The sequence below is a fragment of the Rhynchophorus ferrugineus genome, unplaced genomic scaffold (assembly GCF_030347505.1).
Source record: "Rhynchophorus ferrugineus isolate W39M unplaced genomic scaffold, kcgeb_rfMv2 rfM3, whole genome shotgun sequence".
Taxonomy (NCBI): Eukaryota; Metazoa; Arthropoda; class Insecta; order Coleoptera; family Curculionidae; genus Rhynchophorus; species Rhynchophorus ferrugineus.
In genome coordinates, this window is record NW_027472582.1 from 74,519,543 (window position 1) to 74,533,678 (window position 14,136).

The window sequence follows — 14,136 nt, forward strand, 5'->3', positions numbered from 1 at the left end:
AACCATAAGTAAGCAATGTTATGGTTTGATACATGTGTTATTTTATACTACTAATGTTAATCTCAAAACTATACCAGTTACGTTGCGCCAAAATAAGAGCGCTATAAATTTAATTATCTTTGAAAACGGCGAGATTTGTTACTGAAAACGTGCATTTGAGACACGCTTGTTTCATCAAAAAAAAAATTACCGAAAATCAAAAATGACAACATATGAGACATGGTTTCGACAATTCAAATGTGATGACTTTAACGTTTAAGACAAAGAACGTCCTGGTAGGTCGAACACATTTGAATATGCATGATGAACGGAAGCGCTCTGTCTGGTGAGCCAAGGTTGGTATTATATATTATGAACTGGTGAAACTTGGAGAAATAGATCACTACCAACAACAAATGATCAGTTTGAACTATGTATTCATCTAAAAACGTCCACAAAACGCTGAAAGGCATGATAAGGTGATTTTGCAGCATGACAACGTCAACTCATACACCAAAACCTGCCAAAGACGCGCTGAAATTACTTGGAGGGGAAGCTGTATCACACTCGCCATACTCTCCAGACCTGGTTCCATCCGACCACCACATTTTTGCATTAATAGAGCACATATTTGCAAAGCAGCACTTCGCCAATTTCGAAAAAGTTACAAAATGGTTTAGCTAAAAATATAAACTATTCTTTTGGAAGGGTATATCCATTGTAAATAACGTTTTCTTTCGCGAACAAAATTGGAAAGGAATTAGCAACATACCTGTTGGTTTTACGGATTTGTTAGTTTAAAAACAGAATTGCCCAGATTTTGAAAAAACTTGTTCCCAGGGGACAGATGTTGCGGGTATAGAGGAATATTTTACGTGTAACTGATATAATTCAGGTAGTTTCATTTTATGGGTTTGCCAAAAATCCAATGTGTTTTCTAAACGCCCAATAAATGGAATTTCCAAATACTGCTAATTCTGTAAAGTTGCTGCAGTACTTGGAGTAATTAATTATTTCATTCTAGCCATTTTTTTTATCAAAATATCTCTAGATGTCAATACATTCTTGGTCAGTAGTTTTGTCTTGAATTTCGAGTTGTAGAACTATATTTGTATTTTTTCAAGTTAGAATGGAAGATACCTCCTTTGTGATAACTTTTTGTATCTGCTCAGCATTATTTGCAATACCAAATCCTGCTTTTTTAAATCTACGATCTAAAAATGTAGATTTCCCGCATATCGTATTCATTTCTAAAGTTGCCTTTTATTGATGACATCTAATAGACAATTCTGTCATTTTTCTCCATCCACTTGTTAAAATCCTGGATTTTATGGAATGTTGCAGTTCTCTTATTAACCGTATAATTAAAGACATCGTTGGGATATCTTTCTCCAGTAGCATCTAGCTCTGGATTTTTTGGGACTTTATTTAGTATTCTTAAAGCACCAATATATTCTAAACTGGTTTGGTGGCGCAGTGGTAAAGGCGATGGGACAGTCCTCCTACTGTTGCGATAGCCGCGGGTTCGAATCCCGCTGGGGCATTGGTCGTAAATTTATGTTTGTGATTGTTTAAAATTTGTGATTGTCCTAGGCCAGAGTGTAAAATCCGACAAGAAAAATGATCCCAGTCACGCTAGTTAACCAGGCTGGGTAAGACCGGATGTCTTCTGGAATTATTTCTAAAGTTGGTCACTCGCCAGTCTGTAGGCTTAATGCTGAGGACCGTGGTTCGGAGCCCACGTTAAACTTTAGGCCCAGTCCAGTTAAACCCGTAGTTGGTAAAAGGAGACTTTAATATATATATATATATATATATATATATATATATATATAATATATTCTAGACAATTTATAGTAAATATAAGCGTTGGGAACTATCGACTGAAAACAGTCGAAACAGTCGATAGTCGCAAAACAGTCGATAGTTAAAAAACTACTGACAATGATAACATGCAATTGATAATTTAATTTTAAAAGAAGCAGAATTACAGAACTAATCCATGACATAATTAAAAATTATCTGAATGATATAAATACTTTATTTATTATTGAACGGATATATTTTTTAACAAAAATCGCAAGAGTAATGGAATATTACCTATTATTGCCATAAAAACAGTTAAAATCTTTTACTATTAAAATTTTAATTTTTTAATCTTTTTACCCTATTACATTAACAATTTTGAAAAATATCGTACCAAAATTCTATAATATTAATATACAATATATGGTTATTTACAAGCACACTACCAAAAAATCATAATAAAACTATATATATTACATATAAATCTATGTAAGCATAAAGTGGGTATATTTTTGTCAAGGTCGTGGCTAGGACGACCGAGCCAGAACGTTAAAAAACAGTCGAGTGAAACTAGTTGAACCAAAATTAGGAACTAAAAGTACGACTGAAACAGTCGATAGCAAATAGTAGTAAAATCAGTCGAACCAAAAATAGCGACTGAAACAGTCGATAGTAAAAAGTAGTCTATTACTAAACAGTCGATAGTTCCCAACACTAGTAAATATGTTTCAAATTTGTTTTACTCTACACGAAAAATTTAGACATCATACCTTCTAATTTAAACATTTCATCTTCGGTGTTATTTTATTAACTCCCTGTATATATGTTTCCATGTCGTACCACACAATGTTTTCTAATAAACATAATTGCTTTTTTCCGTGAAAATTTATGACGGTAATAATCTATAACCTTATTAATAATAAATACGTGTCGGGCATGTTTATGATGGAAACACATTGGAGCGAAACATTGAAACTCTACCCTTACCATATCGGCGAGATCTAAATTTCTCCTCGAGTCCATTTCACGCATCTTGTTATAATAAATCGTTCTGCTTATTAAAGAGAAGATACATTGTTCTTTTGTTGAAGATTGCGCACAAAAAAAGGATGTATTCAGATCGAAGAAGAGCGTTCCCTCACTATAAAAAGAAAGAAATTGGATTCATCTAGATATGTGATAAATCAAGAGGGCCCTTTCAGGGCGTTCTTTTTTTAAATTGTGTTGAGTGATTTAATGATTTCTTTCTATATTAGGAATTCTAAGTGGAATAATATAAGCTTTAGGGTGTGAAGAAATAATCTAAGTTTTTAACATTCAAATATGAAACACCCTGGTTGCAACTTAAACCATCATTAAGTCTAATAGTGGTATAGATAAAAATGAATCCCTAGTTCTAATAAACGATATCTGAAAATTTGATTAGGTCTTAAGTTTGGTTCCAAAAAGAGCGAGTGGTATCGCTCCTTCTGAAGAAGACTTCTATATTATTTACAGTGTTCCCCATGGTAGTGTTTTGAGACCACTCCTGTATCTGCTCTATACTGCTGATATCATAACAATAAAAGAAACAGTACTTAGAACATTTGCCAACAACACAGTTATCATAGCACAAGATATGTCTTTGCCTAAGGCGATAGAAAAAGTACAAGTAGCAGTCAGCAAGGTCTGAAAATGGACTAGGAACTGGAAAATACTGTCCATATTAATTTTGAGTTGCGGCGAAATGACAAAAACTTAGTTATATCATTTGACATATGCCCAATTCCTCAAGCAGAATCGGCTAAATACGTCGACATACATGTCGATGGTAGGTTAAATTGGAAACATCACGTTAGACAAAAAGCAGAGTCAAGCAACTGTACTGGTTAGTCGGAAGATACTCTCAACCTGACCTAAAATCAGAGATTGGTTTATCAGTAAATCATAAAGCCAATTTGGACCTATGAGGTGCGAATATGGGGTCACACTAAAACATCAAATCAACTAGTAATTCAACGCACCCAAAACTACAAGTTCTACGATTAATTACTAATGCTTATCGCTACGTAACCAATGATGGATATATGAAGTGATCCAAGATTTCAGCAACTTGGAAACAGTACAATACAATAGTAATTAATTAATGTCTAAATTAAGACTGTACTAAGCATACTTAATTAATACAAACTTGATTAATATAAAAATATAATGTATTTACATTCCATGTTTTTATTCTGTATTTTTTTCGGATTCTTTTAAATGTTGTTCCCCATATTGATATCTCTTCGCTTGTTTTTGGTTTATTGTCATCAATCCTCTGCCGCCTTCTTCATTTTTCTATTTGTTATTCTTTAGGTTTTGGTTTTGCTCTATACTAGAATTTATGTTTTTTTATGTTTATATTCCTTACTCTTTTTTTACATCTTTGGACCTTTTCTATGTTCTTCGTTATCCTCATCGCTTTCAATGTCGTTCTCTTTTTCTCTCTTCTAGTTCTTCTAATACCTATACCTCTAATATATTAATAGGACAAAACAGAATTTTCCATATTGTCTTCCTGCTATTAGATATGGTTTTAGAAATTATCGATCTATCTAGTTAAAGAACGAGTTAGACAAAGACCGATGTTCTTGTATTTCATTATCATATAATTCCACATTTCTTTTATAACTTTGTACCACAGTGTTTGTGTTTTCCATCTCTTATTCCTCTACACCAATATTATGAGGGCATTTTACTTTTACAATTACTCTATTTTATTCACAACCACTTTGATTAATTTTATGATTTACAGTGGAAATGTTTGGACACATTGTTGATTATCGTCAAATATAATACATCAAATACATACCTACATAACAGTTTAATATTTAAAAGAAAATACATTAAATTTACCTCCATCGCAGGTCTAATTTAACGCAGTCGCGCAAAAAAGTGAAGCAATTACGGTTTTTCAATGTTACTTATGAGTCAGTGTCCGAATTATTTAGAATACTTCAGAAGGCCAAGCAGGGCACCGTAGAAAAACGTTTTGCCGAGTTCTGATTTCTTTCGAAAAAAAGGAAAAAATAATTTATTGATGTCATGCCACATTGGTTTGTGAGTCATGAAGTAAAAGCACTATATTATTATATATTGTGAGTGTGTTTCGTCGTTCTGTTACCTTATATGGCACTCTATAGTGAAGGAAATATACGTATTTGTTAGTTTTATTGGCAATTACTCATAAACATCAACAATAATACAAACCATTTAAACATAATAGATAATATTGTTATTTGTACGAAGCTGAATAATATTCCAATTAACAAAATAGTTTAAAATATTATGCTATTGTAAATTATAATTAAATATAATATTAATAGTGTTAGAGTTTGTTACCGACTAACTTACAATGTGTCTACATTGACATAAAACTAGATACTTATCTAGGAGGACCTAATGACCATACTCATAAGTTTGTGAGTTATTGTGTTAATAGTGACACTACTTAAGTTATTTTCAAAACAATGGATCAAAAACAATTTCGTGTTTTAATTTTATACTGCCACTTGATGGAGAAAATACCATTCAAGCGAATCAATGGCTTGAAAAGTATTATAAAGACTCCACTCCATCAGAAACAACAATAGAACATTTGTTTACTGACTTCAGACGTGGTCGTAGAGACACTGATGATGCAGAATGTAATAGGCGTCCCAATCAGGTGGTAACACCAGAAAATATTAAACAATTCACAAAATCGTTTTGAATGATCAAAAAATGAAGTTGCGTGAGTTAGCTAACATCGTGAAGATATCAATAGAACGTGTTGTTTTATAGTGCATGAAAATTTTACAATGAGAAAGCTCTGTTCAAAGTGGATGCCGCGTTTGCTCACTGTTGACCAAAACCCAAAACGTGTTGATGATTCTGAGCATGTTTGGTCATGTTTAAACGTAAGAAGCTGAATTTTTGCGTTGATATATGTCAATGGATGAAACATGGTTCCATCACTTTGAATCATTTTCAAAAATATTGATGTTTCTTAAATTGTTTATCGATATATTTAAAAAGTATCCATATTTTTTGTTCTCCGATATATCGACAGTTTTTAAAGAGTCCCTGTTCATAATTTTTACGTAAGTCATGTCATCGAAGACTTTTAACCCAACAGATATTAACCGAATATATCTTTCAGCGGCAATAACGCATAACTGTATCTCGAGTAATAAACATATAGTAAATCTCGCAAAGCAGCTGCTTTTTTTTATTGAATCGCTATCAGTTGAAAACGAAAGCGGGAACTAGAACGGCCATGTACACAATTAGATACCGGCACATAAAACATGTACGTTTCTGCGCGCCTATGGTGACTTCCGGTGTAACAGGGATATAACATTTTCATTGAATCAGTTGCCATTCATCAAATGTCGCTGAATAGCTCAACAAACGGCCGCAATTAGGTGAACGTTGTGATAACTGGTTGGTATCGCGGAACAAAAAAAAACTACACAGGTCCGGACTAGTTTGTCTTCCTAATAAAACAGCCAATGCACGTTATCAAAATTTATAATGCAATGTTTCCGCACCAAATTTAAGTTTTAGTTTATTTTAACTCCGACAACAAAATACCAATGCAAATAAAACAAATAACATTATAATATTAATTTATTTTAACATTCCTACCGACCTGAAAAACACTATTGTTGCAACATATGCTGACGATACAGTGGTTTTATCATCACATAAGGATCTAATATCAGCCTCAAGAAACTCCCAACTTCATCTTAACAAAGTCGAATTGTGGTTGAAAACATGGCGTATCAGAGCAAATGAGACAAAATCTACTCATGTGACCCTTTGTCGAAGAACTTGTCCCTCACTAAAAATAAATAATTATAAACTTCCGCAAGCAGACAACGTTAGTTATCTGGGAATGCATTTTGATCGACGTTTAACATGGAAAAAATATATAATGGCAAAATGCAAGCAGCTTGGGCTTAAACCAAATCAAATGTATTGACTGAGAGGGCGTAAATCTAAATTATCGTTAGATAACAAAGGTTCTGCTGTATAAGTCAATACTCAGGTCCACTTGGACCTATGGTATTGAACTGTCGTTTTCAACTAGCAAATCTAACGTAAATATCCTCCAGAGGTTCCAGAATAAAGTTTTCCGAGTGGTCGTCGATGCCCGCGATATAACGTCTCCAACAAAAACTAATTCAGATCATCAATCAGATCAGATCAATGAATCAAAAAAATTCGAATCCTTTTTATATTGATATCTTTTCGCCATCCTTACCAGTTACAATAAAAATCGTGTTTTGTTTCTTTGATTCGGCTGAAATTCTATAGTAACGTCTATTGACTTAATTTTCTGAAACAAGCGTGTGATAGTCAAAGGGTGCCATGGGCCTCAAGAAATTATATAGAAAAACGTAAACTTGTTGTCATTGAACACCATGCAATGTAGAAATTCTACTTGCATGTTGGCAACACTGATTTTTACATACCTAGTATACAGATTTCAGAATAACGTTTAGAATAGTTATATTAAGACTAATTAAGATAATATTTTACACAGAAGATCACTTAATAAAGTGATTTTATATATGTCATGTATATATTATAATCATAATAAATGCTGATCACTAGCTGATACTGCATTAAATTAAATTAATACATCCAACGATCATCCTCTGGACGGTAGCACCCGGGGAAATTAAAAAAATGTTTAAAATGTCGACAACGCGCCTGGACCCATTGTCATGAATACAAATCGTTTCAGTATCATTTCGATACAGAGCCGCAATGTCAATCGAATTGCGATTGGAACTTAATGGGGAAATGAGGAAGGAAATCGTTGCTATATTCGTTGCGAGTCCAAGTGCGGAAGACACGTCTTAAAAGCGCGCTTATCGATCTGTTGGTCGCTCGATGATATGTCTGTCTGGAGATATGCCAGAGCGTAGATTTATATAAATATACTGGTCGCATTTCTCACAGAAAATAGCTCGCTTCGATATGAAGAAACCCAGTTTCTTAAAATTGCTATTAAGTGCATTTTCCATAATTGCAAATTTAAAAAATAAACATCGACACATTGGCAGATTACAGTGTCTGTGTTGAGGCTATAGTTATTACAGTTGGGTAAATCACTATGAAGAGTTACAATATACCATATCTGTCGGTAATTATGTGCCTGTTCATGTAAAATATTTCACTAAGCTCAAGGCTTTGGCAAAGTAGTCCCCATTAGATATTCTCGAACCCTTAAAATGCTCCTGGAACTTCTGGTACTTTGAGCTCATACAGCTACTCACTTTTAATCTTATCTATACTTGCAACATAACGTAATTTGAGGTTTTTTCATATTTGGGGAACAGAAAAAAGTTACACGGTTCTAGGTCTGGCGGATGTTGAGGCTCTGCTGTGATTATATACACAGGTGAAGCAAGTGCTTTATGCAACACGTATTATTCTCTCAAGAAAAATTAAAATTACATAGATACGTTCAAGACTCATTGCAAAAACAAAAATTCAAAAATCATGACAAATATAACGACATAGCCAACAAAATATCAATTCCGGTTACTTTCTGAACACACCTCGTATTAACTCGTAGTGTCATTTGTTATCGGAATGATATTTATGTCGATGTTAAAAAGGAATCTCATTGTGGCCAGCTGATTGTTGAAATATTTGATGGATTCTTAAAAATATTAAAGTAAACCGAAATATTTAATATATCGGACATATTAACAGTTTTGAATCATTTATATACGACTGGATATTATTAAAAAAAAAACAAGCGAGATTTCTTAAGAATCTAAATGCATCCATTATCCAATCGCTTGTCCCAAATCACTCTCAATGGTGTAAAGCTGATTTTAAACAAATTTGTGAAAATCACTCGGTATAGTTTTTCGTCTAGATATTTAAAGAGGTTTACAAGGTCGAAGTATTACAACAATACAACAACATAAAAATGGTATATATGCCATTGGCTACTGCTTGAAGTTTATATGAATAAATAAGTTTTAATAAAAATATGAAAAATAAAGAAATCATTTTTTCTCAACATATTATTCTACTAAACATGTCTTTAATAGACACATTAAATATCCAACTTTATGTTAGGTGAAAAGCAGAGCAGATCAGACTCAAAGTCAAAGAACTGTAACGTTACGTCACTAACACCGTTGAACATATTGCCAAATTCAGATTAAAAAAACGTAAAAACCAAATTGGTCTACGAAATTCGATTTGTGTTACTACTGGTCGACACCGTTGTCATCACTACATAGTATAAAACAAAGTCGCCTTTTCTGTCCCTATATCCCTATGTCCGCTTAAATCTTTAAAACTACGCAACGGATTTTGATGCGGTTTTTTTCAATAGATAGAGTGATTCAAAGGAAGGTTTATATGTATAATACATGCATAATATACTAAGGCAACATTGCTAATTTTAGAGGTTTCTAACGTGATGTCGTAAATTAATCTATTTTTTTAGGCTTATTTAGCAATTAGCAAAAACGCTGCCTAACCCGACGAGTTAGATCAAATTAATGTACTACAGTATTGTACACCATAAAAAGGTCTACAAAAAAGTCCGCGATGGTATATATTTATCTTTTAGGGATAACCCACATTAACCATTTTTATTGTTTACTTTTTACGTGAAAAAATGGCTTATTTACGAAGCTATTTTAAGCAATACGGCATTAATCCTTATCGAATTAAGTACCTTAAATACAGTGTGCTATTAATATAGATCAATATGGTTCCTTACAGCATGTAAATTAAAGAAATATTTTCGGAGATATTACAAATTTAAAATTTGCGTTTAAAAATATGTAATGTAATAAAAATTGTATGAATTTAGATATTCCAAAGATAGCAGGAAATCTTCATAGTAATTATAGGGGAAGAGGAATTGTTTTACTCCAAATTTAATGCGTGCAGGCCAAGGGCAGTAATGAATGAACCAAAAATACTGGATCGATTTTAATCATGTTTTCATTGAGTGACATAGGCATATATATTTTATGCCCGTGCAAAGTCGGAGCGGGCCGCTATTTTTTATATACAACGTTCATATTTTTTCTGTAGTGTATTTAATTTAGTATCAGCATTGCACCCGTGCGAAGCCGGGGCGGGTCGCTAGTATGTAAATAAAACAAATGCTCTTCAATTAATTACCAACAAAGAACAGCATGATGATTGAAAAACTTATGAGTAGAATATCGTGAAATAAAGGAAATCTGTTAATTCCTTTTTAATAACTTACTTACTAACTGAAAAAGCGGTAAGTACAATAAAATTAGTCCATTCTATGCGCTGGCCCGGGACTTTTCAGCCCGTGTGTTATACGAAGCAAGTAGTAACCGCAAGTAAACTGACACTTCAACGAATCTGACTCCAATCAACGCCACTATTATCATTGATACGATCCGATAGAGAGAACGCTTAACACATGCCCGGAAAAAATGTGAACGCCATAAATTACCGAAACCGAAAACAAAGAACCAGATGGTATGATGGTTATTACATCGGGCGTGGTATCATTTTTGAATGTAAAACTAATGAAACGATTAATATTGCTCAATGTGTCGCGCAGATGCTCTCGTTTTATAAATATATGCGCGGTACTTCGTAACTATGTTGCGGTCAGAAGCAACGTTTGATCTCCGTTATGTTACATTTAATTCTACACGTAATTATTGCTGGAATTCGTTCGCTTGAAGTTAGGTTTAATCAAATTATTTTCTACAGCTTTTCCTGTATAGCAGGAAACATGTAGATTTTGATCATTATGCGCCAATGTAAACAAGTGACCATCAGAGAAAAAACACATGCCTGTCAATATAATGCGAATTTTTGTAAATTTATTTTATTGTTGCTAGTCATTGTTAGATTAAAATGTAATTTTGCCTTTATATTAATTCAAATTTAGGTATATATCTACAGGGCACATCGGCCCTATCTTAGTTTCTGGTGTAATAACACTGCTGTTTTTCTATTAAATGCACCTTACTAAAGCTCACAAGATCAAATGGCTTGATTATTTTGAGTTTGTATGCTGCTCTCTCCTTCCTCATGTCGATATCTGAAAGTCTCATTGTAAGTAATCAGTGCTGTAGTATCTCGGTACACCTAACAGGTTAATTGAAAAGTCTCCGGCATATGTTTTTTAATTAGCACTAACTCTTAAAACGTGCGTGTATACATTTGACAGCTGTCAGATTATTAGTTCGTGAATGATAGCATTTTGAGTGAAGCGACTTTTGTTATTGTGAAAAAATGAATAAAAAGGAATTTTCGCTTTTTGAAGGGAAAAAATATAGTTGAAGCAAAAGCTTGGCTTGATGCCGAGTTTCCAGACACTACCTCAGGAAAATCAACCATCAAGGATTGGTATGTTAAGATAGACGTGATGAAATGAGCACCGAAGACAGTGAACGCAGTGGAAGCCCAAAAGAAGATGTTACCGACGAAAATATAAAAAAAAATACACAAAATGATTTTGAATGACCGTAAATTGAAATTGAATGAAATAGTAGATACTTTAAAGATATCAACTAAACGTGTATATTATATTATTCACGAATATTTGGGTATAAAAAAGCTCTGTGCAAAGAGCGTTCCGCGCGAGTTCACTTTTGGAATTGCCGAAAAACGGCCGCATTTGAGGAAAAAGAAACTGCTGCTTCAAGTTAGTGAAAACGATGGAAAAAATCCATGAATTGGGCTTCGAACTGCTCAAAGGAATGCTCGATGAGAAGAAATGTTCGTCGAATGAAGAGGTGATCGTCGAAACTGACGCCTATTTTGAAGCAAAGGACAAATCGTACTACAAAAATGGTATCGAAAAGTTGGAGAGTCGCTATAATCAGTGTATCACCCTTGAAGGGAATTATGTCGAATAAAAAAAACTAATTTTGCCAAAAAAATGTGTTTTACTAAGGTAGGCGGGGGACTTTTCAATTGACCTGTTACAATACTTCTCAGGACTATTGATCTGGAAAACTTGTACTATGTTTATATTAGTTTTCGCTGAACATCCTTATATTTCAACTGCACTCCTTTCCTCCTTTTTTTACATATTCCTTCCAGTGAAGTTTTGCATCAAGATAAGTTGTGTATTTTGGTTATAAGGCAGAAGATGTTTAGAGAAGTTTGGTTAAACCTTCCAAGGCGCGAACTGGCCGATACAGCTTCAATATGGCCAATGTATTGCTGTGAAACCCATTCTGAGTAAGTAATTACTATTTTACCTTTAAGTACCTTTAAGTATGTCTAAAGTGCCTGATAAATGTAATATTGAGGTAAATAACAATATATTAAACATATCTAATATAACTAATAAAAAAATATGTAAAATTATATTTAATGTCAAGTTAATATCACAAAGTTAGTATATACACTTATAAGATTCGAATGCCAAGCAGGCAGAAGATTGGGCTTCTAACACTACTGGACGACTATATATTGTCCAAATAGAAATACAAGAACTAAGCACATTTAATATTAACTACGCAAATATATAGTTTAAGAATTAACAGGAGAATAATAATTAAACACAATAATTAAAGCATCTCTCAACACAAGTTGAAAGTACTTGATAAGGGATTGCATAATTTGTCCATGTTATTTATCCAAATATTACAAGGTCATTTGATACAATACCATATATGTATTTTTGTTCTACAGAGTTCCTAACAAATGAAGAAAATAAATTACTCCACGTTCATGAATCATCAAACATGGCCTCGTTTGACTTTTTCTAAAAAATTAACTTTCCTGTTGTTAAAATATTGTTAAAATATCTCAGAAATAATGTCACATAAACAATGGTAAAACACAAAAACAAATGATATAACTGTTATTTTTCAGCGGCATAGATATAAAGCTGGAACGATTCACTATCTTGTATTGACATCTTCATTTGTTTAATAAAAGCGAAAAAATACATTCAACGTAATATTTGATAGGAGAATACAACGATAGCGTTTGTATTAAAAAGTTTTCGCAGTTTTGTATCGTCCTCAAACGTTATTTAAATCTCGTATTGCTTGTTGAAACACTCCTATAGTTCTTTTTGATATGCCAAACTCAAGTCCTCGTACAAAGTTGGTATTGTCTTTTTTTTTTCACAGAATTTCAATCAAGGAGATAATAAATTGGTTTCGTGAAATAATAAGACTATTTACACTGGAACGCACCTTACAATCCGTTTGTATAATCCAAATGTTGAGCGGATAAATATTGACATCGATCGATGGACGAACGTCATAATCCAAGTTAAACCATCATTTCAACTGTAATACCGACATAATCAAAACAAGATCACAGTATCGTAAACAAACACAACACAAGAGAAACAGTTCACGCCAATAAAAACAGGTATCGATTCATTAAAACGTTCATATGGTCAGTAATTTGCCCCCCGTATGACGACGATGACTCAGATGGCGTGCTATATAATTCGTAGCGCGAATACTAAAACGCTTCCTGTGCTGCGGTTAGCTAAACAATGTCCAATACGGTTTTTTATCGGCAGCGATAAGGAAAAGGCTTTAGTCCGATTTCGGTGCGCGAAACAATGGTTCAAAAATATTAATGGAATCTATTAAAATGGACGGAGAAACAGAAGATAAATGAGTGGTCGCCATAACAAAAAAAGAAAATGTTGATTTGCGTGATTATTATTGAGAACGTTTTTATTCTAGAGATGTAGTGCTAACAAGTGTTTCTACTACAGATAAATACAACAAGGGAAAAACTTTTTCAATAATTATCATTGAATTAGTTGTTATTGGGTTTAATACCAACAGCACCGGAAAGTCACCGGAAAAAATTGTTTTATTCAAAGTATTGGTCATTTGATTCTATACATCTTGCTATTGTGGCGACCGCCACGACCCTTTAGGCCACCACCAATTCACCATCAAGAACTACAAAGGTTGGCAACGCCGGTGGATTGGTACCATGCAGTTCCAGGGTATAAAAGACCATCACGACGACGTCTCGCTCTCTTTTCTTATCACCGTTCCCCTGTAACAGTACCATTTCCACAGCGCTACCGTACTTCCTTCACCTTAACCTAATATCCTGTCAATCCTCCCATCGACCACATGTATCAATCGCAAGTTAAAATAAACAACTTTGATTCAACCAGTGTTTTCAATTCTCGTGCAAATTCCTTCCAAAAATAGTAGTGAGTGTTCTGATAGATAACCGCAGCGGCAGCCACACGTTTCGACCGACCGACCGACCCGACGAACATTCCTACAATTGGTGACCCCGACGTGATCAAAGTGCCTAACAGGTAAATCAACTCAACATAAGCCACTCGACAGGTGCTTGACACGTGCATGG

At 33.7% G+C, this 14,136-nt stretch overlaps 1 protein-coding gene across 17 annotated transcripts in view; it reads right to left on the minus strand.

Moving 5' to 3' along the window:
* CdGAPr (GTPase-activating protein CdGAPr) overlaps nucleotides 1–14,136 on the minus strand; it is a 112,476-nt gene that overhangs the window by 19,927 nt on the left and 78,413 nt on the right. The window contains exon 1 of one of the 17 annotated variants that reach the window (XM_076397675.1): nucleotides 12,981–13,098. The exons of 15 other annotated variants lie outside the window; for them this stretch is intronic. The gene's annotated coding sequence lies outside the window, so the exon portion shown is untranslated. Of the gene's footprint in view, nucleotides 1–10,049; nucleotides 10,173–12,980; nucleotides 13,099–14,136 lie in introns of those variants that run through there. One more of the 17 variants, XM_076397676.1, reaches the window with a different exon arrangement.